Here is a 25,078-nt window from a genome sequence, read left to right as displayed (position 1 = left end):
TGGCCTTAAATTGCAAGGGTGGTTTTGCATCCGAAGAAGTGGGCTGTAGTCCACGAAAGCTTATGCTCTAATAAATTTGTTAGTCTCTAAGGTGCCACAAGTACTCCTGTTCTTTTTGCGGATACAGACTAACACGGCTGCTACTCTGAAGGGTGGTTTAGGTTGCATATTAGAAAAAACTTCCTGTCAGAGTAGTTAAGCACTGGCACAAATTACAGAGGAAGGTTGTGGAAACTCCATCACTGAAAATTTTTAAGACAAACACCTGCCAGGAAGGGTTTAGTTATTACATAGTCCTGCCGCGAGTACAGGGGATCAGACTAGAAAACCTCTGGAGGTCCCTTCCAGACCTACACGTCTATGATTCCCGTGCCGTGCACGGCGCTGCAATCCATTGTCACAAAGTTGGTAGCACCATACCCTGGGTGACACACCAGGAAGAGGCAGAGACACAATGTCATCGCCCACAGGGCCCAGTCAGCAGGCACACTGAATTCAGGGGCAGAGAAGCGGCCCCAGGCAGCGCAGTGCCACTACAGGGCGCAGGGCACCCAGTGCAGTGGGCTCTCCATGCGCTACTGCTACGCCCGGGGCACATGAAGTGCGAGCACCCTGCAGGGGGCGGGGAGCCCGTGGCTGGCTGCGGGTGGGGACACCAGGCCTTGGCGGCTGTCCAGCCACCGTCACCAGCCGGGCTGCTCCGCAGCAGCCCCTGCCCAGGGCCTCCAGCTGAGGGGCGGGTGCGCGGACGGGGAAGCCACGCCCGGGCGGGAAGTCGGAACAGAAGGTCGGCGGGCGGACTGGCGCAGGAGCCCGCGCTGAGGTAAGCGGCGGTGGAGGGCGGGTGAGCGCCCCCCAGGAAGCAGGGCTCCCGGGGGCCCCGGTGTCTGCGTGGCCGCCCGTCCGTCCGTCAGCGGGAGCCAGCTCGGGGGGCGGCTGTCGGAGCAGCCCGCCCCTCCCGCCGGGCAGCGAGGGGGTCGGCCCGGGACAGCTTCGTCCGCCGTGGGGCAGGAGCCGTGGGGCAGGTTCCGGTGTCGGGCCGTGGGTGCCTTGCGGCGGCCAGCGCCACCCAGTCGGAAGACGGCTGAGCTCGGGTTTTGTGTTTTGTTTTTTAAGTCCCGGTGTCTGCGTGGCCGCCCGCCCGTCAGCGGCAGCCAGCTCAGGGGGCGGCTGTCGGAACAGCCCGCCCCTCCCGCCGAGCAGCGAGGGGGTCGGCCTGGGACAGCACGGTTCACTAATTCCTTTAAATGGGTTGTTTCTTAACACGTCAGAGTCCAACGGAACGCACCTTCTTATGCCAGAACGAGAGGTATTTCCCGTTAGACCGCGTGTCACGCCTGGTCTACACTGGGGGCGGGGGGGGTCACTATAAGTTACGCAACTTCAGCTACAGGAATAGTGTAGCTGAAGTCGACATATCTTATTTCGACTTACCTCCCGTCCTTGCGGCGCGGGATCGATGGCCGCGTCTCCCCTGTCAACTGTGCTACCGCCGCTCGCCCTGGTGGAGTTCCGGAGTCGACGGGAGTGCGTTAGATCGATCACTACCTGCCGATCCGGATCTGGACGTACACCGAGATCCCACTCCTGTGCTTGGACCACAGCCTGCAGAGTAACGGTTCCCTGCATGAAGTTTATTAATGTGTATATCCCTCTAACTGTGGGGAGGAAGCTAAGGGTACGTCTTCACTACCCACTGGATCGGCAGGTAGTGATTGATCTATTGGGGATCAATTTATCGCGTCTAGTGTAGTGTAGACGCGATAAATCGATCCCTGATCGCTCTGCCGTCAACTCCGGAACTCCACTGCGACGAGAGGCAGAAGCAGAGTCGACAGGGGATTGGCGGCCGTCGATCCCGCGCCATGAGGACGGGAGGTAAGTCGAACTAAGATACGTCGACTTCAGCTACGCTATTCTCGTAGCTGAAGTTGCGTTATCTTAGGTTGATTTCCCCCCCTCCCCCCTCCAGTGTAGACCAGGCCTAAGGAGGACACAGAAGGACCGGGCATGTCTGATAGGATAACGGGAAATACCTCTCGTTCTGGCATAAGAAGGTGCGTGCCAGTTGGACTTTGACGTGCTAATAGGGTTACAATCCGTCCGGGTTTTCCCGGACATGTCCGGCTTTTTCAGCGTTAAATGGCCGTCCGGGGGGGATTTCTAATCAAGTAGAAATGTCCAGAATTTCCCCCTTCCCCTCATGCAGAGTGTGGCTCGGCTGATTGGATGGCGGGGCCTGATTGAAAGCCGCTCGCAGCCACTGGGGCCTCTAGCAGCTAGAGACCCTCCCCCTCCCCTGCTCCCTCCTCCCCCGCAGAGCAGCACAGAACAGTGTTTGAGTCCACGTGGAGCCCGCAGCTCTCCCTCTGCCAGGTGAGCAGGGCAGGCGGGGGGGGGTGCAGAGGCTGCAGGGCGAGGAGGAGCAGGGCAGGCAGGGGCATAGAGGCTGCAGGGACAGGGCAGGCAGGGGGTGCAGAGGCTGCAGGGGCGGGGGGGTGCAGGGGCTGCAGGGTGAGTGGGGAGCAGGGGGCACAGAGGCTGCAGGGCAAGGAGGAGCAGGGCAGGCAGGGGCATAGAAGCTGCAGGGACAGGGCAGGCGGGGGGCGCAGAGGCTGCAGGGTGAGGAGGAGCAGGGCAGGCAGGGGCATAGAGGCTGCAGGGGCAGGGGGGTGCAGGGCAGGCGGGGGGGGTGCAAGGACTGCAGGGCGAGTGGGGAGCAGGGAAGCACTTAGCAACCCCCAACCAAGATCAGAGCGGGAGGGAGGAGGGGGAATGCGGGGTGCTCAGAGGAGGGGGCAGAGTTGGGGCAGGGACTTTGGAGAAGGGGCGGAGTTGGGGCAGGGCCAGGGGCGGAGTTGGGGCAGGGGCGGGGCCGGGGCCCCGTGGAGTGTCCTCTTTTTTAAATGTTTGAATATGGTAACCCTACGTGTTAAGAAACAAGCCATTTAAGGGAATTAGTGAACCATGCTGGGAGTACACAGAAGGATTGGAAATGACTGGAGCAGTAGAAGCCAAACACACAAACCAAAACTAATTGGCCAGGAGAGACGCAGCTCTGTTGGAGAGTGGAGTACATAGGTGTTTGAGGAACTGAAAAGGGTACTAACTGCAACCCGGGAGTTGGCATATGTGAGTACCTCTCTGCCCAGGAAATCAATGACAATGGGGTGGTAGCAGTGTTGTGACAGAATGAGAAATGGTGGTTGAATTATTGTGAAACCAATCAGAGGGAATTGCTGCACTGTGTGATCAAAGTGACTCACTGTCCTTAGGGTTTGCTACTCTGCTACTCATGCAGAACTGGCCAGCTAAGCATCAGGAAGGAATGCCCCCTCTCTAGTAGGTATTCAACTTTGGCACAGAGAAGCAGATAGTTTCACTAAGCCCCCAGTTCGAACTAAGATACGCAACTTCAGCTACGTGAATAACGTAGCTGAAGTCGAAGTATATTAGTTCGAACTTAAAGGTACTTACCGCGGGTCCACACGCGGTAGGCAGGCTCCCCCGTTGACTCCGCCTACTCCTCTCGCGGAGCAGGATTACCGGCGTTGACGTCGAGCACTTCTGGGATCGATTTATCGTGTCTAGACAAGACGCGATAAATCGATCCCAGAAGATCGATTGCTTGCCGCCGAACCAGCGGGTAAGTATAGACGTACCCCTAGACTTCCAGGTCAAGCAGTAGTCTGGTTGATAACCTGGGCAAGGCACCACTGCTAATGTCATCAGGTTTGCAAGGCCATTATGCAGTTAAATTACAGTCAGCATACAAAGATCTGGATTATTATTCCTGCTGTGACTCCCATGTGGAGATGGCAAGCCAAGGAGCAGAGGTGAAAGCTCTGTGGGTCCCATTAAATAGTCTGGAATTAAAAAAAAAAATCTCAATATCGCGATAAGAGTGTGTCTAGACCATTAAATGGATAGTGTAGCATCTGGTAGCTCCCAGTTTCCCACAGTGTTTAGGGGATCTCCCAACTTTCCTATAGAAGGTTTCTTTGGAAGCAGAAGACAGTTCTTCAGAGTCCCAAGGACTCTGCAGTGGAGGTGATCGGTAATGGCCACATTATAATGTGCGACCCTTATTGACATGCATGGCTATCAACATAGGTAAGTAAGCCATCTCAGTGGGGAACTCAGGTAAGGAGGGCTGGGCCTAGCTGGTACATGAATCCAAGCTCTTAAAGGAAACCTTAGGTGTTATGGGAAGTAGTGTTCTTCCTCTTTTATTAGGGCTAACTAAGTGAATATTCCAGCATGGTTTTGGGGCAGTCTGCTGTTGAAAATATCATCTTTTGGATAGAAGCAAAGTTCTGGCTATTTGTGGTCATTAAAGATTCTCATGGCACCTCTTGCAAGAGGAGGGATCTTAGCTTTGGCTGAATTTCTGTTGGACAATTGTATTCTGCCTATCTAAAGTTACCCCAGTAGTTTGTTACATATGGCATACTTCATTTTCTGTCCTCATCTGTTCTGTGGTGTTAAAAGGTTGCAGCCTTCTGCCTGTGGGGTGGTTGTATTTGAGTGATGGATGAAGTGATCCCTGTAATATGCATTTTCGTATTATTCTGTCAGGTACTTTGGGATCATGGAATTAAAGACACTACATAAATGTCAGTTATTATTATTAACGCCTCTCTTGCATTTGGGGATTTAAACAGGCATAATGTTCTCCCTAGTGTCACCATTGTCATATTCACTTTTGTTGTTATAATCAGAGATGGCAACAATGGCATTCAGATGCTTAATTACATTTCATAAAGGTGACTAGTGCTAATTTATAACAAAATTTAGTGCCCAATGCAACAGAAATTAGCATTACTGCTTCCTTCATTCTTAAAAAGCAATCAATTTCCAGACCTGTTGAGACACTTGCTTATAAGGTACCTAAAACCAGAGTACACTGGAGGTACAGAATACTGAGTGAGTAGTGTACTATAAGGGGATTGGTGTCTCCAGACCGCATGAGTATTTTTTCTCCTTTGATTTAGGACTAAGATGGTATCCATACAATAGAGCAAGATCAAATACCAGTCAGAACACAAGGTAGGTATTTTGTAGTCTAAGAGGGGCAGGTTTTATCAGTTGATCCCAGATGTTGGGGTCTGACAGAGTCCCACCTCTTTAGGATTAAACAGAGGGGGGAAAAGTTTCCCCACTTTTCCTTGCTCATAGTTTCAAGCTCAGCCAAATCTCAAGAGATAAGCATGTGAAAATCACTCCTAATGCTACTCCCACATTTCACTCTCATTGGGAGTTTAATACATAGAGCTTGTCTACACTACCGGCCGGATCGATGGGCTGTGATCGATCCAGCGGGAGTTGATTTATCGTGTCTAGTATAGACGCGATAAATTGACCGCTAAGACCACTGATCACTCTAGCGGCACCTTCGGTACTCCACCTCGACAAGAAGCCAAGGGGAATCGACGGGAGAGTGTCTCCCATCGACACACCATAGTGAAGACACTGCGGTAAGTAGATCTAAGTACATCAACTTTAGCTACATTATTCACATAGCTGAAGTTGCGTAACTTAGATCGATCCCCCCCGTAGTGTAGACTAGCCCATAGGGTGGCATTTCTCAGCCAATTTCTCTGGAGAAAGTGAACCAAAGAACCAAGCTGTTTCCTGGTCTCAGCCCTGCTGAGGACTTATAAGGAATTGTGACTTCCTACTTCTGCTTTTTCAGAATCTGATCCCTTATATGGAAGTATAAGGAGAGGGTCCTTTCAATTTCCCCAGCTGTTTCTGTTCTCTTCTGACTATCTCTGCAGTGACTCAGGGGTTCTCAGGACAAATTTTTTGGTGGCCTCAGAGTGCGGCCACCAACTCTTGCTGGTGGCCACTCTCACACTTCTTCCTACAATACTTAATTAGCTTTAGGAAAAACAAATAAATATGTACATATACATGTCCAAATTATTGTAATTTATTTATTGCTAGCTAATAAGTCTGTTGTGAAAAGTAATATTAACAAGCATACAAGTATTGCTTTTCATAGCAGATCTACTCAGCCCTGTCAAGCCTGGGGACAAATTAAGCCGTGGATGGGGGATCGAGGGAGGCAGCGGGAGCCAAGGGCAATGGGGGTGGGTGGGGGGCTGGAGCCTGAAACCCTGTGGCCAGAGTCTGTTGCCTTGCTGCTGCGCTACCTCAGGGCTGAAGTCCAAAGCCTGAACCCCACCACCTCTGGGAACTTGGGAAACTCACTGGTTGCCTGGTTCTCGAGCATTGTGCCCCAGGTGTCTCCACAGGGGGAGCAGGGCCCAACCACTGCTGGTGGCCTCCGCAATCAACACCAAGGCAGTGCATCCAGGAGCAACAGGGAGGGGCTGCTACTTTGCCCCTCCCTTCCACCCCCCATAACATCCCAGGAGGCTTTGGCCGCAAGCAGTGGCCGCATTTGAGAAAAGTTGGACTAGAGACAGCTGAGGCAGTATTCTAAAATGAAAGGCAGTTAACGTTTTCTTGCCATGGTCTATACACCCTATGACAGATGGGAAGCTGAAAACTCTCCACTATCAATTAAAACTCTGGTGTAGATCTTGACAGCTGTAATCTTCCCTTACTGAAAGAGGTGGCTACATGTTATTCAGGTAGGCCTGGAGAGCAAGAGGTTCTAAAGAACCTTAGTCTGTCACAGAAAATTAACACTGCCTAGGACACAGAGGTTGTGCTACTGTACTCTTGGAAAAATACTTGCCTGTGTCGAGAGATGCTCAATTCTTAACTTACCTTCCTCCCGCCCCCCCATTTTCTTCCTGTCTCAAACTTTTGGCCACCACAGTTCTTCTGTACTGCTTTCCTTTTCCATCCTGGAGTTTGGGTGTCCAAGCAAAATGCAGTAACATCCGGTGATATGAAACTAAGGAGTAATAGTAAGTTTCCTTGGCCAGTTCTTGCATGAATACTGATGGATCAGGGATTCAACAATAACTGGAAAGAGGCCTGAAGACATGGGAAAGCAGCTGGCAGCCTGATCAGGCCAGCCTCTTGTTGTTTAGAAGCAGTGGTATTATTAGTTGTTGTTATTATTAGTACTATTTATATTCCTGGTGCACCAATCAAAATTACGGAACCAGTACCAGGGCATTGTACAAGCGTGGGAAGGTAGATGTAATCCTTTCTCAGAAAAAGCTTAAAACCTAAGGCCCAGATCTGGCAAACTGTTCCATGTTGGTGAACCTCTGCACCTGTGTGGATCCCTATTGACAGCAATGGAGCTATGCACAGACACAGGGCCTCCTCATGTGAAACAGCTTACAGGAATAGGGTATAAGAAAGTGAATAATCATAGAATGGTAGGACTGGAAGGGATCTTGAGAGGTCATCTAGTCCAGTCCCCTGCTCTCATGGCAGGACTAAGAATTAGCTAGACCATCCCTGACAGGCATTTCTCTAATCTGCTCTTAAAAATCTCCAATAATGGAGATTCCACAACCTCCCTAGGCAATTTATTCCAGTGCTTAACTGCCCTGATAGTTAGGAAGTTTTTCCTAATGTTCAACCTAAACTGCCGTTGCTGCAATTTAAGCCCATTGCTTCTTGTCCTAGCCTCAATTTTTCTCCCTCCTCCTTTTAACAGCCTTTGATGTACTTGAAAACTGTTATCATGTCCCCTCTCAGTCTTCTCTTCTCCAGACTAAACAAACCCAATTTTTTCTATCTTCCCTCGTAGGTCATGTTTTCTAGACCTTTAATAATTTTTGTTGCTCTTCTCTGGACTTTCTCCAGTTTGTCCACGTCTTTCCTGAAATGTGGCACCCAGAACTGGACACAGTACTCCAGTTGAGGCCTAATCAGCGCAGAGTAGAGCAGAAAAATTACTTCTCATGTCTTGCTTACAACACTCCTGATAATATATCCCTGAATGATGTTTGCTTTTTTTGCAACAGTGTTACATTGTTGACTCATATTTTGCTTGTGATTCACTATGACCTCCAGATCCCTTTCCGCAGTACTCACTCCTAGGGTATGTCTACACTACGAGAGTAGTTCGATTGTACTTAAATCGAATATGTGGAATCGATATTACAAAGTCAAACGTGTGTATCCACACTAAGGACAGTAATTCGACTTTGTGAGTCCACACTAAAGGGGCAAGCGTCGACATTGGAAGCAGTGCACTGTGGGCAGCTATCCCACAGTTCCTGCAGTCCCCGCTGCCCATTGGAATTCTGGGTCGAGCCCCCAATGCCTGCTGGGGAAAAAAATGTGTTGAGGGTGGTTTTGGGTAACTGTCGTCATCCAACCATCACTACCGCCCTCCCTCCCTGAAAGCGCCGGCGGGCAATCAGTTCGCGCACTTTTCTGCTGAGTGACATCGCGGATGCCACAGCACTGCGAGCATGGAGCCCGCTGTGACCATCGCTGCAGTTATGGCCGTTGTCAACACCTCGCACCTTATCAGCCACCTTTTCCAGAGGCAGATGTTCAGAAATCGGGCGAGGAGGCTACGGCAGCGCGATGAGGACATGAAGTCTGAGAGTGGCACAGACCTGTCACAAAGCACGGGACCCCGCGCCGTGGACATCATGGTGGCAATGGGTCATGTTGATGCCGTGGAACGGCGATTCTGGGCACGTGAAACAAGCACTGACTGGTGGGACCGCATAGTGCTGCAAGTCTGGGATGAATCCCAGTGGCTGAGAAACTTTCGCATGCTGAAGGGAACTTTCCTTGAACTTTGTGAGTTGCTGTCCCCTGCCCTGAAGCGCAATGACACCCGGATGCGAGCAGCCCTGACTGTCCAGAAGCGAGTGGCCATAGCCCTCTGGAAACTTGCCACGCCAGACAGCTACCGGTCAGTCGCGAACCACTTTGGCGTGGGCAAATCTACCGTGGGGGTGGTTGTGATGCAAGTAGCCAAGGCAATCGTTGATGTACTGCTGTCAAAGGTAGTGACCCTGGGAAACGTGGAGGCGATCATAGATGGCTTCGCAGCGATGGGATTCCCAAACTGCGGTGGGGCCATAGATGGAACTCACATCCCTATCCTGGGACCGGACCACCAGGCCAGCCAGTACATTAATCGAAAGGGCTACTTTTCCATGGTGCTGCAAGCACTGGTGGACCACAGGGGACGTTTTACCAACATCTACGTCGGATGGCCGGGCAAGGTTCATGACGCTCGTGTTTTCAGGAACTCTGGTCTGTTTAGACGGCTGCAGGATGGTACTTACTTCCCGGACCACAAAATAACTGTCGAGATGCCTATAGTGATCCTCGGGGACCCAGCCTACCCGCTAATGCCCTGGCTCATGAAGCCCTATACAGGCACCCTGGACAGTGAAAAGGAACTCTTCAACTACCGTCTGAGCAAGTGCAGAATGGTGGTGGAGTGTGCTTTTGGACGTCTCAAGGGGAGATGGAGAAGCTTATTGACTCGCTCCGATCTCAGCGAAATCAATATCCCCATTGTTATTGCAGCTTGCTGTGTGCTCCACAATCTCTGTGAGAGCAAGGGGGAAACCTTTATGGCGGGGTGGGAGGTTGAGGCAAATTGCCTGGCTGCTGATTACGCCCAGCCAGACAGCCGTGCGATTAGAAGAGCCCAGCGGGACGCGCTGTGCATCTGGGAGGTTTTGAAAGCTAGGTTCCTGAGTGAGCAGGGTAACCTCTGACAATTTTGTTGGTTTACAGAGAAGCTGAACCTGCCCCCGTTTCTTTACCCAGTGACTGTTCACAATCCTCTCCAGTTTCATACCCCGTTCACCCCCTTACAACCCACATTTAAAAATAAAATAACTGATAATTTGTTAATGAACAACGTTTTATTTATTACTGTTTTCGCGGGAAAGTGTTGAAACTGGGACGCAGACTGTGGTGGGGAGTGGGTGTAGTGTACTCATGCAAAGGACGCTTCTAAACTCGAGGAATGCCAGGCTCCTGCTTCTACAGTGGTCCGCACTGGCGGACTGATTGTTTGAGTGGAGCCTGCCACCCCTCCTGTTCGGGACTCTGTGTGTGGGGGCTATGTGACTTTGTGGCGGGGGAGGACGGTTACAGATTCCCTGCTGCGTGGCTCTGTGATCCAGGATAAGGACCGCTGCATAAGATCTGTAACCGCCCTCCCACCGCCAAAAAATCTCATAGCCCCCCGCCCCCAACAGACAATGAAAACCACCTCCCAGACTGACCAGGGTGCCTAGTGACTGCACTGTGTGTGTGACCTGCTGCTGAACCTGCCCCTGTATCTGTACCAACCACCTTTCCCCCCCTTAAAACAGACTGTCATCTAAAAAAAACATGATGGAAACAGCAATTAACAGAAACATATTTTTTATTAGCAAATGGACAGTTAGGGGATGAAACTGGGATGGGGGATTGGGTGATGCGGGAAGGAAAGGACTTATCAAATTTTGGGGAATGACAGCCTCCTGCCACTTGAGCAGTCTGCAGGGGTAGAGTGACAGTTTTCACGGGCTCTGCAGCCCCTCCTTCTTGGTACTTTCGGTGAGGGGGGTATGGGACTTTGTGGCGGGGGACGGTGGTTACACATAGACTGCAGCGGGGCTCTGTCCTCCTGCCTCCGGTCCTGCAGAACATCCACAAGGCGCCGGAGCGTGTCCGTTTGCTCCCTCATTAGTCCAAGCAGTGTTTGAGTCGCCTGCTGGTCTTCCTGCCGCCACCTCTCCTCCCGTTCGCTGTGTGCTCGCTGGTATTGGGACATGTTCTCCCTCCACTGACTCTGCAGGGTTGCCTCGGCTCGGGAGCAGCCCATAAGTTCTGAGAACATGTCGTCCCATGTCCTTTTACGTCTACGCCTAATCTGCGATAGCCTCTGGGAGTCTGATGACAGGGTAGGTCGGGAGACAGCCACAGCTGTGGTATGGGAAAAAGGGAGTGAATTCCTCAGAAAGATAAATTTTTGGGTGAACAAAGAAAATAGTCTTTCTCTGTGAAAAAGACCATTCACAGCACCTATCACATGCGCACTCAGGACAAGGTCGAATTTTCGGCCTTCACATTCAGTCCCTGGGGTCCTGCAGTGCAGATCACAGAATCGGAACAGCACAGCAGAATTTGGGTAGCGGGCTGACATGGTAAGCCGTAGACTTGTGGCAGCTTAAAACTTTCATAATAGCACTGCCCTACTTTCACGTTCAAAGCAATGCTCCTAGCGTTGGTCAGTTCCTGCTGCCAGCAATCCGGCAAGCATGAACTCTGCCCCTGTCCCACCCCCTCGCGGCTGTCCCCGGGAAAGATCCCTCTATGCTGCCCCTCTCCCGCCTCCACCGCATGGCTGTAAACTGGCGGTTACAGTTCTGTAAAGGAACAGGGAAGCAATCCCAATACTAACATTGCCCTAATTCAAAGCAGATGACCATGAGCGACATCACTCTGATGCGTATTTCTGACAGCGAGAAAGAACGCGTGCTTCGGGAAAGCCTCCAAAGACCAGGGCCATATGCCGCCATGCTGTGCAAGGCAATGATCCCGGAGTACTTGATGGTAGCCTGCCGCGGAAACGTTTCCTACTACGGAGGACACAACAAGGCCGCTCTCCCAAGGAACCTCATGCAAAGGCTTTCCAATTACCTCCAGGAGAGCTTCATGGAGATGTCCCATGAGGATTTCTGCTCTATCCCCGGATATATTGACCGAATTTTACTGTAGCTGCACTGGCAAGGGCTAAACAGTACAGCGCCTAGGGCAAACCAATCAAGATTTACTGGACCTTGTTAGATTTTTTTGCAGCAGTTGCACTGCCAAAGACTAGAACTTTAAGTGCCTAGGACAATCTAATCATGAAAAAGCCACAGTTAATATTTATATTCTTTTATAAATAAATGTTTACAAGTTTAAACCACTTACCGGCTGATCCTTCCCCTGATTCTGGGTCCGGGTTAACGCCTGGGGTTGGTACGGGATCTCTGTGAGGGTGATGAAGAGATCCTGGCTGTCTGGGAAATCAGCGTTGTGAGCGCTGTCGACTGCCTCGTCCTCCTCATCTCCTTCCTCTTCTTCCCCGTCCACTACCATCTCAGAGGAAGCGGGCGTGGACAATATCATAGAATCATAGAATATCAGAGTTGGAAGGGACCTCAAGAGGTCATCTAGTCCAACCCCCTGCTCAAAGCAGGACCAATTCCCAGCTAAATCATCCCAGCCAGGGCTTTGTCAAGCCGGGCCTTAAAAACCTCCAAGGAAGGAGACTCCACCACCTCCCTAGGTAACGCATTCCAGTGTTTCACCACCCTCCTAGTGAAATAGTTTTTCCTCATATCCAACCTGGACCTCCCCCACTGCAACTTGAGACCATTGCTCCTTGTTCTGTCATCTGCCACCACTGAGAACAGCCGAGCTCCATCCTCTTTGGAACCCCCCTTCAGGTAGTTGAAGGCTGCTATCAAATCCCCCCTCATTCTTCTCTTCTGGAGACTAAACAATCCCAGTTCCCTCAGCCTCTCCTCATAAGTCATGTGCTCCAGACCCCTAATCATTTTTGTTGCCCTCCGCTGGACTTTTTCCAATTTTTCCACATCCTTCTTGTAGTGTGGGGCCCAAAACTGGACACAGTATTCCAGATGAGGCCTCACCAATGTCGAATAAAGGGGAACGATCACGTCCCTCAATCTGCTGGCAATGCCCCTACTTATACAGCCCAAAATGCCGTTAGCCTTCTTGGCAACAAGAGCACACTGTTGACTCATATCCAGCTTCTCGTCCACTGTGACCCCTAGGTCCTTTTCTGCAGAACTGCTACCTAGCCATTCGGTCCCTAGTCTGTAGCAGTGCATGGGATTCTGCCGTCCTAAGTGCAGGACTCTGCACTTGTCCTTGTTGAACCTCATCAGGTTTTTTTCGGCCCAATCTTCTAATTTGTCTAGGTCCCTCTGTATCCGATCCCTACCCTCTAGTGTATCTACCACACCTCCTAGTTTAGTGTCATCTGCAAACTTGCTGAGAGTGCAGTCCACACCATCCTCCAGATCATTAATAAAGGTATTAAACAAAACCGGCCCCAGGACCGACCCTTGGGGCACTCCGCTCGAAACCGGCTGCCAACTAGACATGGAGCCATTGATCACTACCCATTGAGCCCGACGATCTAGCCAGCTTTCTATCCACCTTACAGTCCATTCATCCAGCCCATACTTCTTTAACTTGGCGGCAAGAATACTGTGGGAGACCGTATCAAAAGCTTTGCTAAAGTCAAGGAATAACACATCCACTGCTTTCCCCTCATCCACAGAGCCAGTTATCTCATCATAGAAGGCAATTAGGTTAGTCAGGCACGACTTCCCCTTTGTGAATCCATGCTGACTGTTCCTGATCACTTTCCTCTCCTCTAAATGTTTCATAATTGATTCCTTGAGGACCTGCTCCATGATTTTTCCAGGGACTGAGGTGAGGCTGACTGGCCTGTAGTTCCCCGGATCCTCCTTCTTCCCTTTTTTAAAGATGGGCACTACATTAGCCTTTTTCCAGTCATCTGGGACCTCCCCCGATCGCCAGGAGTTTTCAAAAATAATGGCTAATGGCTCTGCAATCTCACCCGCCAACTCCTTTACCACCCTCGGATGCAGCGCATCCGGCCCCATGGACTTGTGCACGTCCAGTTTTTCTAAATAGTCCCGAACCACTTCTTTCTCCACAGAGGGTTGGTCACCTTCTCCCCATGCTGTACTGCCAAGTGCAGCAATCTGGGAGCTGACCTTGTGCGTGAAGACAGAGGCAAAAAAATCATTGAGTACATTAGCTTTTTCCACATCCTCGGTCACTAGGTTGCCTCCCTCATTCAGTAAGGGGCCCACACTTCCCTTGACCTTCCTCTTGTTGTTAACATACCTGAAGAAACCCTTCTTGTTACTCTTAACATCTCTTGCTAACTGCAACTCCAAGTGTGATTTGGCCTTCCTGATTTCACTCCTGCACGCCTGAGCAATATTTTTATACTCCTCCCTGGTCATTTGTCCAATCTTCCACTTCTTGTAAGCTTCTTTTTTGCGTTTAAGATCAGCAATGATTTCACTGTTTAGCCAAGCTGGTCGCCTGCCATATTTACTATTCTTTCTACACATCGGGATGGTTTGTTCCTGCAACCTCAATAAGGATTCTTTAAAATACAGCCAGCTCTCCTGGACCCCTTTGCCCTTCATGTTGTTCTCCCAGGGGATCCTGCCCATCTGTTCCCTGAGGGAGTCAAAGTCTGCTTTTCTGAAGTCCAGGGTCCGTATTCTGCTGCTCTCCTTTCTTCCTTGTGTCAGGATCCTGAACTCGACCATCTCATGGTCACTGCCTCCCAGGTTCCCATCCACTTTTACTTCCCCTACTAGTTCTTCCCTGTTTGTGAGTAGCAGGTCAAGAAAAGCTTTGCCCCTAGTTGGTTCCTCCAGCACTTGCACCAGGAAATTGTCCCCTACACTATCCAAAAATTTCCTGGATTGCCTGTGCACCGCTGTATTGCTCTCCCAGCAGATATCAGGGTGATTAAAGTCTCCCATGAGAACCAGGGCCTGCGATCTAGCAACTTCTGCTAGTTGCCGGAAGAAAGCCTCGTCCACCTCATCCCCCTGGTCTGGTGGTCTATAGCAGACTCCAACCACGACATCACCCTTGTTGCTCATATCCCATCCTCAGAGTCCACGGTCAGTGGTGGGGTAGTGGTGGCGGCCGCACCTAGGATGGAATGCAGTGCCTCGTAGAAACGGCATGTCTGCGGCTGGGATCCGGAGCGTCCGTTTGCCTCTTTGGTCTTCTGGTAGCCTTGTCTCAGCTCCTTGATTTTCACGCGGCACTGCGTTGCATCCCGGCTGTATCCTCTCTCTGTCTTTGCTTTGGAGATCTTCTCGTAGATCTTTGCATTCCGTCTTTTCGATCGCAGCTCTGAAAGCACGGACTCATCACCCCACACAGCGATCAGATCCAAGACTTCCCGATCAGTCCATGCCGGGGCCCTCTTTCTATTCTGAGATTGCATGGCCATCTCTGCTGGAGAGCTCTGCATCGTTGCCAGTGCTGCTGAGCTCGCCACGATGTCCAAACAGGAAATGAGATTCAAACAGCCCAGACAGGAAAAGGAATTCAAATTTTCCCGGGGCTTTTCCTGAGGGCTGGTCAGAGCGTCAACAGAGTGGTGCACTGTGGGATAGCTCCCGGAGCTATTAGCGTCGATTTCCATCCACACCTACCCTAATTCGACATGGCCATGTCGAATTTAGCGCTACTCCCCTCGTTGGGGAGGAGTACAGAAGTCGAATTTAGGAGACCTCTATGTCGAACTAAATAGCTTTGTTGTGTGGACGGGTGCAGAGTTAATTCGATTTAGCGCTGCTAAATTCGACATAACCTGCTAGTGTAGACCAGGCCCTAGGCAGTCATTTCCCATTTTGTATGTGTGCAACTGATTGTTCCTTCCTAAGTGGAATATTTTGCATTTTTCATTATTGAATTTCTTCCTATTTACTTCAGATCATTTCTCCAGTTTGTCCAGGTCATTTTGAATTTTAATCCTATCCTCTAGGAGCTTGCAACCCCTCCCAGCTTGGTATCGTCCACAAACTTTATAAGTGTACTTTCTATGCCAGTATCTACATCACTGATGAAGATATTGAACAGAACTGGACCCAGAACGGATCCTTGTGGGACCCCACTTGACTGAACCACTGTTAACAACTCTCTGAGAATGGTTTTCCATCCAGTTATGCACCCACCCTATACTAGCTCTATCTAGGTAATATTTCCCTAGTTTCTTTATGAGAAGCAGGGGCAGATTAATAAATTTGCCGCCCCAGGCCGTCAAAAAATTGCCGCCCCTCCCCCCCCCCCCCGCCAGCTCACCTCCACTCCCCCGCGGCAAGCCGGGGCGGGAGGGGGGAGAAGGGGAGTTGTGGTGCGCTTGGGGGATGGCGGCAGTGGAGCAGGGGTGAGTTGGGGCAGGAAGTGGTTCCCTGCCCCCCCAAGAGTTACTCCCCGTGCCCGCCGGTCCCAGCTCACCTCCGCTATCCCCCGAACGTGCCGCTTCTCGCTTCTCCTCCCTCCCTCCCAGCGCTTTCATGCGGCAAGTCTGGGAGGGAGGAGGGAGAAGGGAAGTTGCGGCGTGCTTGTGGGATGGCGGCGGCGGTGGAGCAGAGGTGATCTGGGGTGGGCTGGGGAGTGGTTCCCGGCCCCCCATTACTCCCTGCGCCTGTGGGTCCTAGCTCACCTCTGCTCCGCCTCCTCTGAGCGCGCTGCAACTCACTTCTCCCTCCCTCCCAGCGTGGCAAGCCTGGGAGGGAGGTGGAAGGAGGGAAGTGCAACGTGCCTGGGGGAGGAGGCGGGCCGGGGATTTGGGGAAGGGGCGGAGTTGGGGAGGGGGCAAGAGCAAATTTGCCGCTCTAGGCCTAGGCCTTGTTGGCCTAGGTGATAATACGCCGCTGATGAGAAGGTTATGAGAAGCCTTATTAAGGTCAAGATATACCAATCTACTGTTTCCCCCCATCCTCAAGTTTGTTACCCTCTCAAAGAAAGTTATTAGGTTGTTTTGGCACAATTTCTTCTTGACAAATCCATGCTGACTATTACTTATCACCTTATTTTCTTCTAGGTGTTTGCAAGTTGATTACTTAATTATTTACGTCATTATCTTTCCGTGTACAGAAGTTAAGATGACTGGTCTGTAATTCCCCTGGTCTATAATAATAATCAAGGGTGGGTGACTGGGAGGCAGTTTTTTTAAAAGGTAGTTTCGTAATTACATTAGTAAATATCCTCTATCCCCATCTAGCCTCTCAATTTATCCGTTGGCTGATTTCTTGTTGGAGCAGAAGCGGGTCTTGCGAACGGAAATGGAATCCACATGCCTGATGTGACCATGGTGAATCAGGTCAGAAACAATCCACTAGCTCTGGCCATATGACCATGAAGTCTTTTTTTAAATGTATGGTGAACCTTTCCAGTGTAAATCATGTAGAGTAGGAATTTCTCTGTAGCGAGAGAGAATCATGTAGAGCTGTCACACTGCTGCACTAGGCAGTGGGACCATTATTGCATACCATTGTGAAGCTCTGTCAACATACTTTGCTGGTAAGAGCTCCATAAGTATTTGATTGATAACTGGGAAATAAAAATTCCATCCCAGACCAGATCACTTTATCCACCCCATCACCTTTATTGATTTTGGCCCCATTACATGTTTTGAAGATCAAGAAACCCTGAAAATATTAGAGCCATGACCTGTGAAATGGATCTATGCCCCTTCTGGCTGGTAAAAGGCTGTGAAGACCAACTACGCCAACCATTAACTGTCCCATCTCCAACCTCCCATTCATGGACAAAGTAACTGAGAAAATAGTAACCATCAAGCTCCAGTGTCAGCCAACATTCCAGATGCCTGCTACCAAGGTTTCGGATCAGGGTACAACATAGTGGCGCTAAAAGACAACCTTCTTATGGCTGTGAACACAGGCTGCTGAACCTATCTGCAGCCTTTGACAAAGTGTACCCTAAGGTATTATTAACATGCCTACATGACGTAGCAGTTGTAGATGGCCCAACACAATATTGGCTCCAATCCTTCCTCTCCAGCAGAACTAAGGGAGTGGTGGTGGATAACTGCTCCTTCTCTCCAAAAGGATCCATAGTATTCCTTCTTCTCTTCAGTACCTATATGAGACTGAGGGAGAGCTAGCAAGATGCCCTTGGCCCAGCTGCCAGTGGAATGCTGATGATACTCAGCTATATATCCTGTTCTAAGCTGATGCAACCACTGCCACTACTGACGTGTCAGAAAGTCTAGAAGAAATCAACTTTTGGATGAAGAATGGTTGGCTGAAAATGAACCCAGGCAAGACTGAAGCAATGCTGGTCAGAAAGGGGAAACACTCAGAAGAACTAGTCGAGACGTAGCCTTCATCTTCCAGTGAAAGCATACATCCTGTGGGCATGGTTGCTAGAGGGGCCACACGGAATGCTCAATCAGGGCAAACTATAAAGAATGAGGCAGACATACCACAAAACTGGTGGTTATTCTAATAAGTAGATTCACCAAGTCAGCAACTAAGCAGCTTCTGCAATATCTTACAAAATACCCAGAACCCAAAAATACAGCTCCCTTAAAGCAATCCAGCCCTGGGCTTCCACCCAGAAGCCAAGTTAAATATGATGAGGATTTCTGAAAATCTTGTTCACCACATATAAAGTTCTACTAATCCCAAGAAAGGGAAGGCAATTAGAAAGGAGCATAAATGCTGCCAAATTAAGTGCAAGAATGTAATAAGAAAAGCCAAAGAGGAGTTTGAAGAACGGCTAGCCAAAAACTCCAAAGGTAATAACAAAATGTTTTTTAAGTATATCAGAAGCAGGAAGCCTGCTAAACAACCAGTGGGGCCCTTGATGATCAAGATACAAAAGGAGCGCTTAAAGACGATAAAGTCATTGTGGAGAAACTAAATGGATTCTTTGCTTCAGTCTTCACGGCTGAGGATGTTAGGGAGATTCCCAAACCTGAGCCGGCTTTTGTAGGTGACAAATCTGAGGAACTGTCACAGATTGAAGTGTCACTAGAGGAGGTTTTGGAATTAATTGATAAACTTAACAGTAACAAGTCACCGGGTCCAGATGGCATTCACCCAAGAGTTCTGAAAGAACTCAGATATGAAGTTGCGGAACTATTAACTAAGGTTTGTAACCTGTCCTTTAAATTGGCTTCTGTACCCAATGACTGGAAGTTAACTAATGTAACGCCAATATTTAAAAAGGGCTCTAGAGGTGATCCCGGCAATTACAGACCCGTAAGTCTAACATCGGTACCAGGCAAATTAGTCGAAACAATAGTTAAGAATAAAATTGTCAGACACATAGAAAAACATAAACTGTTGAGCAATAGTCAACATGGTTTCTGTAAAGGGAAATCGTGTCTTACTAATCTATTAGAGTTCTTTGAAGGGGTCAACAAACATGTGGACAAGGGGGATCCAGTGGACATAGTGTACTTAGATTTCCAGAAAGCCTTTGACAAGGTCCCTTACCAAAGGCTCTTAAGTAAAGTAAGTTGTCATGGGATAAAAGGGAAGGTCCTTTCATGGATTGAGAACTGGTTAAAAGACCGGGAACAAAGGGTAGGAATTAATGGTAAATTCTCAGAATGGAGAGGGGTAACTAGTGGTGTTCCCCAAGGGTCAGTCCTCGGACCAATCCTATTCAACTTATTTATAAATGATCTGGAGAAAGGGGTAAACAGTGAAGTGGCAAAGTTTGCAGATGATACTAAACTGCTCAAGATAGTTAAGACCAAAGCAGACTGTGATGAACTTCAAAAAGATCTCACAAAACTAAGTGATTGGGCAACAAAATGGCAAATGAAATTTAATGTGGATAAATGTAAAGTAATGCACATTGGAGAAAATAACCCCAACTATACATACAATATGATGGGGGCTAATTTAGCTACAACAAGTCAGGAAAAAGATCTTGGAGTCATCGTGGATAGTTCTCTGAAGATGTCCGCGCAGTGTGCAGAGGCGGTCAAAAAAGCAAACAGGATGTTAGTGATCATTAAAAAGGGGATAGAGAATAAGACTGAGAATATATTATTGTCCTTATATAAATCGATGGTATGTCCACATCTCGAATACTGCATACAGATGTGGTCTCCTCATCTAAAAAAAAGATATACTGGCACTAGAAAAGGTTCAGAAAAGGGCAACTAAAATGATTAGGGGTTTGGAACGGGTCCCATATGAGGAGAGATTAAAGAGGCTAGAACTCTTCAGCTTGGAAAAGAGGAGACTAAGGGGGGATATGATAGAGGTATATAAAATCATGAGTGATGTGGAGAAAGTGGATAAGGAAAAGTTATTTACTTATTCCCATAATACAAGAACTAGGGGTCACCACATGAAATTAATAGGCAGCAGGTTTAAAACAAATACAGGGAAGTTTTTCTTCACGCAGCGCACAGTCAACTTGTGGAACTCCTTACCTGAGGAGGTTGTGAAGGCTAGGACTATAACAGTGTTTAAAAGAGAACTGGATAAATTCATGGTGGTTAAGTCCATTAATGGCTATTAGCCAGGATGGGTAAGGATTGGTGTCCCTAGCCTCTGTTTGTCAGAGGATGGAGATGGATGGCAGGAGAGAGATCACTTGATCATTGCCTGTTGGTCCACTCCCTCTGGGACACCTGGCATTGGCCACTGTTGGTAGACAGGATACTGGACTGGGCTAGATGGACCTTTGGTCTGACCCGGTACAGCCGTTCTTATGTTCTTATGTAACAGATCGAACACATTACCCACCAGGTTTATGAGTATTTCAGATTTTACCCAAATGCACAGTTACAGCCAATTCTTATTAACTAAGATTTATTAAAAAGAAAAGAAAGAGTTATGGTGGTTAAAGAGCGTTACACATACAGATATGAGTAAAGTTCTTGAGTAAAGGTCAGTTTCATAGTAGTGATGGTGAGCTGTTGATTTGTAGAAAGTTCTTCCAGAATCAATTCCATAGATCATAATCCAATAGGCAACCCATGCGCAGAATCTGTTTAAATTCTTCCATGAGAAATAGTAGGGTAATCAGACTGGAGCTGGAGACCTCAGTCTTGTGACTCAAATTTCCCCTGGTAAAGTTCAAGCAGACTTGAGATGACAGGATTAGGCCCTAGAGTTCTTTTATAGGTCTCTGGCAGGCTACTCTAGTCTCTTGACACAGATAACACAGTGGACATTCCTTGGGTGAAGAATAGGTAATATACATGGTTGCTTTGAAGTCAATTCCTATTTCCTGTGTATATACAGGTAATTAGTTGCATTGATTAGCATAAGGCAATTTGCCATTCAAAGGTTCATAGATAGTTTATAGTAAACTTCAAAGAGAAATAAAAAAATGATTTTGTTACATCCAAGTTTTATCTAATTGCTAATGTTCCTTTTTGATCACTGAATCGATAGACTATAGTAATGAAATATTACAGACAGGAACCAAAGTTTAGCATCTACATGATAATTAGACCACATTGTTAAACTCCTAACAGATATAGGTAAACATAGATAAATACAATCAGGGCTTGTCTATACTTCTGGCTAACTCAGCAGTGCTACGATCGATGCAGCGGTGTCGATTTACTGGGTCTGGTGAAGACAAGCTAAGTCCATTAACGGCTATTAGCCAGGATGGGTAAGGAATGGTGTCCCTAGCCTCTGTTTGTCACAGGGTGGTGGTGGACGGAAGGAGAGAGATCACTCGATCATTACCTGTTAGGTTCACTCCCTCTGGGGCACCTGGCATTGGCCACTGTCGGTAGACAGGATACTGGGCTGGATGGACCTTTGGTCTGATCCAGTACGACCATTCTTATGTTCTTATGATGGCAGAGCACTCTCCTGTGGCCATCTGTACTCACCCTCCGCCTCTCACAGAGGTGAAGTCGGTGGGAGAGCATCTCCCATCGACATAGCACGGTGTAGACATTGCTGTAAATCGACTAAATTACATCAACTTCAGTTACATAACTTACTTAACTGAAGTTGCATAACTTAGGTGGACTTACAGCTTTAGTGTAGACCAGCCCTTAGTATTTACCTCTAACTCTCTAACAATACAGAACTCTTGTCCATTTAACATGGCTTTGATAATTATCTGCAAGGAATGGTCCTGTTTACCATTTCAGTACTTTCCTAATATGTTCTTAAAGGTTGATCTTTAGGCCACTTTAGCCTGCTGGTTGCCTAACCCTCGCTAGCTCAGTGTCACACATCCCTATTCATCAAAGTGGTGTGATGTCTTTGGATCCTGCTGAACTCTGCATTAAGCTTGCATGACCAGTTAGCATCAGGTCCCCATTTTCAAAGCAATAAATGGATCAAGTTCTAGATACACTAAAGACTGAATTTTAATCTGTGAACCACAGTGACAGCTATGTTCTTCTGGGACACAAAGCCCAGGATGAGGCATGTGAGAGCTGGGGCCAAAGCATTGTTGGCGAAGGGGATCTGGCTAAGGAACAGGCAAATCCAGAGTTTATCCTTAGGAACTGCTGCAAAAACTTCCTCTTTGAGAAAGCCTTTCAACCATAAAAATGACACAATACTGACACCCTCTTCAACCCAATAAACCTTTACTAACCAGAGGGGAAAAAATAAGGAACGGGGAGAATTATTAAAATGTATATTAAAAAAAATCAAAAATACAAACCCTACCCCAAGCAGATTTGTTACCCTGAAAAGGGAAAAGTACCAAAGACTCCATGAAGTTTGCTAGGGACTTCACTGTTGCTATTGATTTTACGTGGAAGGCACTCAGATACTACGGTGCTGGGCAGCAGTATAAAACTCTAAGATAGATATTGGGATGTGTGATAACTTCAGTAATTTTCTTAATGTTCTAAGATTATTCTGCTGTACTGAGCCAAATATTTAGGGGTGACTAAATGATATCAGATACATACTCCTAGCTACAAGAGATTCATTGATTCTGCTAGACTCTGCAGTAATGCAAACAATAGCATGCTTCTCTGTGCTGTTACATTTTATTTGTATAGTTTCCTACAGCAAAGGTGGGCTGCATAATTTGTTTATATACACACATACGATATTTTTAAAAGTGCTAGTAACACAGTGAGAACAAATAGTATTACAAAACTGCTGCTTGATGTTAGCGCTAACTAGTATGCATGTCTCTTAAATTCTTCCAGAAATCTATTAGGTTAATTTATTATTCATGTATGAAATGTTTCTATATATTTAGGCTTCTCCCTGTTCCACTGAAATCATTAGGTGCAGGATCGGACCTTTAAAGCATTTGCCTCTATTTGTAAATAAATACGTAACCTGTGTTACGTCACATTTCTTGTGTTTGTATGATTATGTAAGGAAAGATTCTATTATAATGCTCATGGTGGAACAAGGCAACCCTTATTTCCAAACAGAAAGTGAATTGATCTTTTTTTAAATGTAACAAATAGCTACTGAGCCATACCTATTAGATTTCATACATTTTCTGTCACAGCAATCTGGATTTAGTGTTGTTATAATCTCACATTGTAATGTAATGACAATAAAATGATTTCCGTGCGAGTCTAGAGAGACTCTGTGCAAGTACTGTTAAAATGTGCTTACTAAGTCAAAAGGATTGCAGACATGTGGAGACTATGTTTATGTAATTGTTATGTTTTAGCAATATGAGATTACCACAGGAAACAACCAATTCCAGCCTAGGGAGACTTCTCATTACAAGACTATTATAATGACACAATGACAGCAGTGCACGTTCCAGATGGGAAACCAACAAAGGTCCAAATCCTTCCATTGGTATTCAGGCAAAATGTCTGTTGAACTCAGTGGAGGCTTTGCCTGGGTAAGGACTGCAGGACTTATTCCTGGTCTTTTTACCAGTGGGTCCCATAGCACTTAGTCATACCTCTAGGGACAGTAACAACTGCACTAGTGTTTAGTAGCAGACTAAACACGAGGATGATACTTTGTGCACTGTACAGTGCGCTGTAAAGGTTCACCTAGAGTTACTATAATAAACTCTAGGTAGCTGTGTCAAGACGATAATGAAAAACTGCAGTCCTTAGTTGCACGTTATATAGAGAAATAATAGTTGCTGTATCAAAATGTGTATACACTCATTTAATTTTCAGAGACCATCATTTCTGTGTTTATACAGCAGCACAATAGGATTCTGGCCCATGACTAGGGCTCTTAGGTGCTACCGTAGTACAAAGAATAATTTCAAAACAATTTTTAGAAATTCCCATCATTGTTTCAATATCTCCAGACCAGAGCTTACCTCTTCTCTCTTTCTCTCCATGGGAGTGGACATTTTACTGGTGCTTTCTGAAAGCAAGTTAGGATTCAGGAAATGCAGCCTGCCATTGGCACATGTAGGAAGTGCACATTCAAGTTGTATTATTTTAGCTGCTATACTAGTAACTATATGTATTTTTAAAAAGATTAGAGCTAACCTAATAATTTTGGCAAAGCTCTGATTCATTCATTTCCTGTGCCTGCTCCCTCAGTTTGACAAGTTGGCAGCTTTCTGCAAAATTTGATTTTAAATTATTCTTTTTCATTCTATTTAACACAACTTGTTTCTTTAGTGATTTACTCTTCTTTCTAATTAGTAGTAGTGATTAGAATGATATTATGAAGTAGTTTTCCTTCAGAAATTCAGTGCTCTCTACACTGAGGCACAAATGCTGTTTCTGGCTCTGTACTCAGCAGAACCATGCAAGCTGGGATGGGGAAGGAATCCTTTACCCCAGACGTCAGATCAGCATTTAAGTTGTTCCATGGCTGTTAGTGCAGCCTCAAAGAGGCACTTGGGAGATATTTGATTTTTAGATCTACTTCCTTCCCCAACTCCTCTTCGACACTAGGGCTCAGGGAATGGAAGTGTCTCTGTTTGTCTTCGAGGACTCCATCCATTGTAGGGGATGGGGAGCTCAGGGAGTGTCTTCTAGTTTTCTTATCTAGGTTGGGAAAACCTACAATGAATTGAGTAGAGCTGACCAAAGGATGACAGTTCTGTTTTGTAGCAACTTTCAAACTTTCAAAATTTGTTTTCATTCCGCTTTGGAACAAAATCAACACATTTTGAATGTTTTGGAAAAAACATTTGTATTGAAATGTCTATTTTCAGACCAAAATTTGAGCTTTTCAATTCAGGAAGGAGGGTTGGGGGAGATGTGGGCCTGGTGGTCAGGGCGTTGGCCTGGGATGTGGAAGACCCAAGTGCAAGTCCCTCTTCTGCTTTCATCCTATATCACTCTGATTCAGGCATAGCAAGGATCTCCAACATCCCAGGCCAGTGCTCTAACCCCTAGGCTACAGAGTGTGAGGGAATGTCTTTCTCTCCCCTGATGAAAACTTTGATGAAATGATATTTTTCTGAAAATGTTCCAACCAGCCTTAGAATTGAGTCCTCAAAAGACAGACACTTCTATTCAGAGTTGTTTCCATTCTGGTTTCTAACATGCCAAAAAACCTGGAATATTTGTCAGAACTTGAGAAGTCAATAGCTGCAGTCCCTTGGGGTACATCTACACTACAGCGGGGAGTCGATTTAAGATACGCAAATTCAGCTACGTGAATAGCGTAGCTGAATTCGACGTATTGCAGCCGACTTACCCCATTGTGAGGAC

General features: G+C 47.5%; 1 protein-coding gene across 18 annotated transcripts in view; it reads left to right on the top strand.

The window, feature by feature from the left end:
• Positions 1–605: 605 nt before the first annotated feature.
• Positions 606–25,078, top strand: part of PTER (phosphotriesterase related) — a 43,406-nt gene continuing 18,933 nt past the window's right edge. For 2 of the 18 annotated variants that reach the window (XM_065583020.1, XM_065583016.1), the window contains exon 1: positions 2,938–3,132. The gene's annotated coding sequence lies outside the window, so the exon portion shown is untranslated. Of the gene's footprint in view, positions 824–2,209; positions 2,377–2,895; positions 3,133–4,994; positions 5,050–16,717; positions 16,817–25,078 lie in introns of those variants that run through there. The other 16 variants (XM_065583021.1, XM_065583015.1, XM_042856711.2 and 13 more) reach the window with 16 other exon arrangements.

The sequence above is a fragment of the Chrysemys picta genome, chromosome 2 (genome assembly GCF_011386835.1).
Source record: "Chrysemys picta bellii isolate R12L10 chromosome 2, ASM1138683v2, whole genome shotgun sequence".
NCBI lineage: Eukaryota > Metazoa > Chordata > Testudines > Emydidae > Chrysemys > Chrysemys picta.
This window is presented reverse-complemented; position numbering and strand designations above follow the sequence as displayed.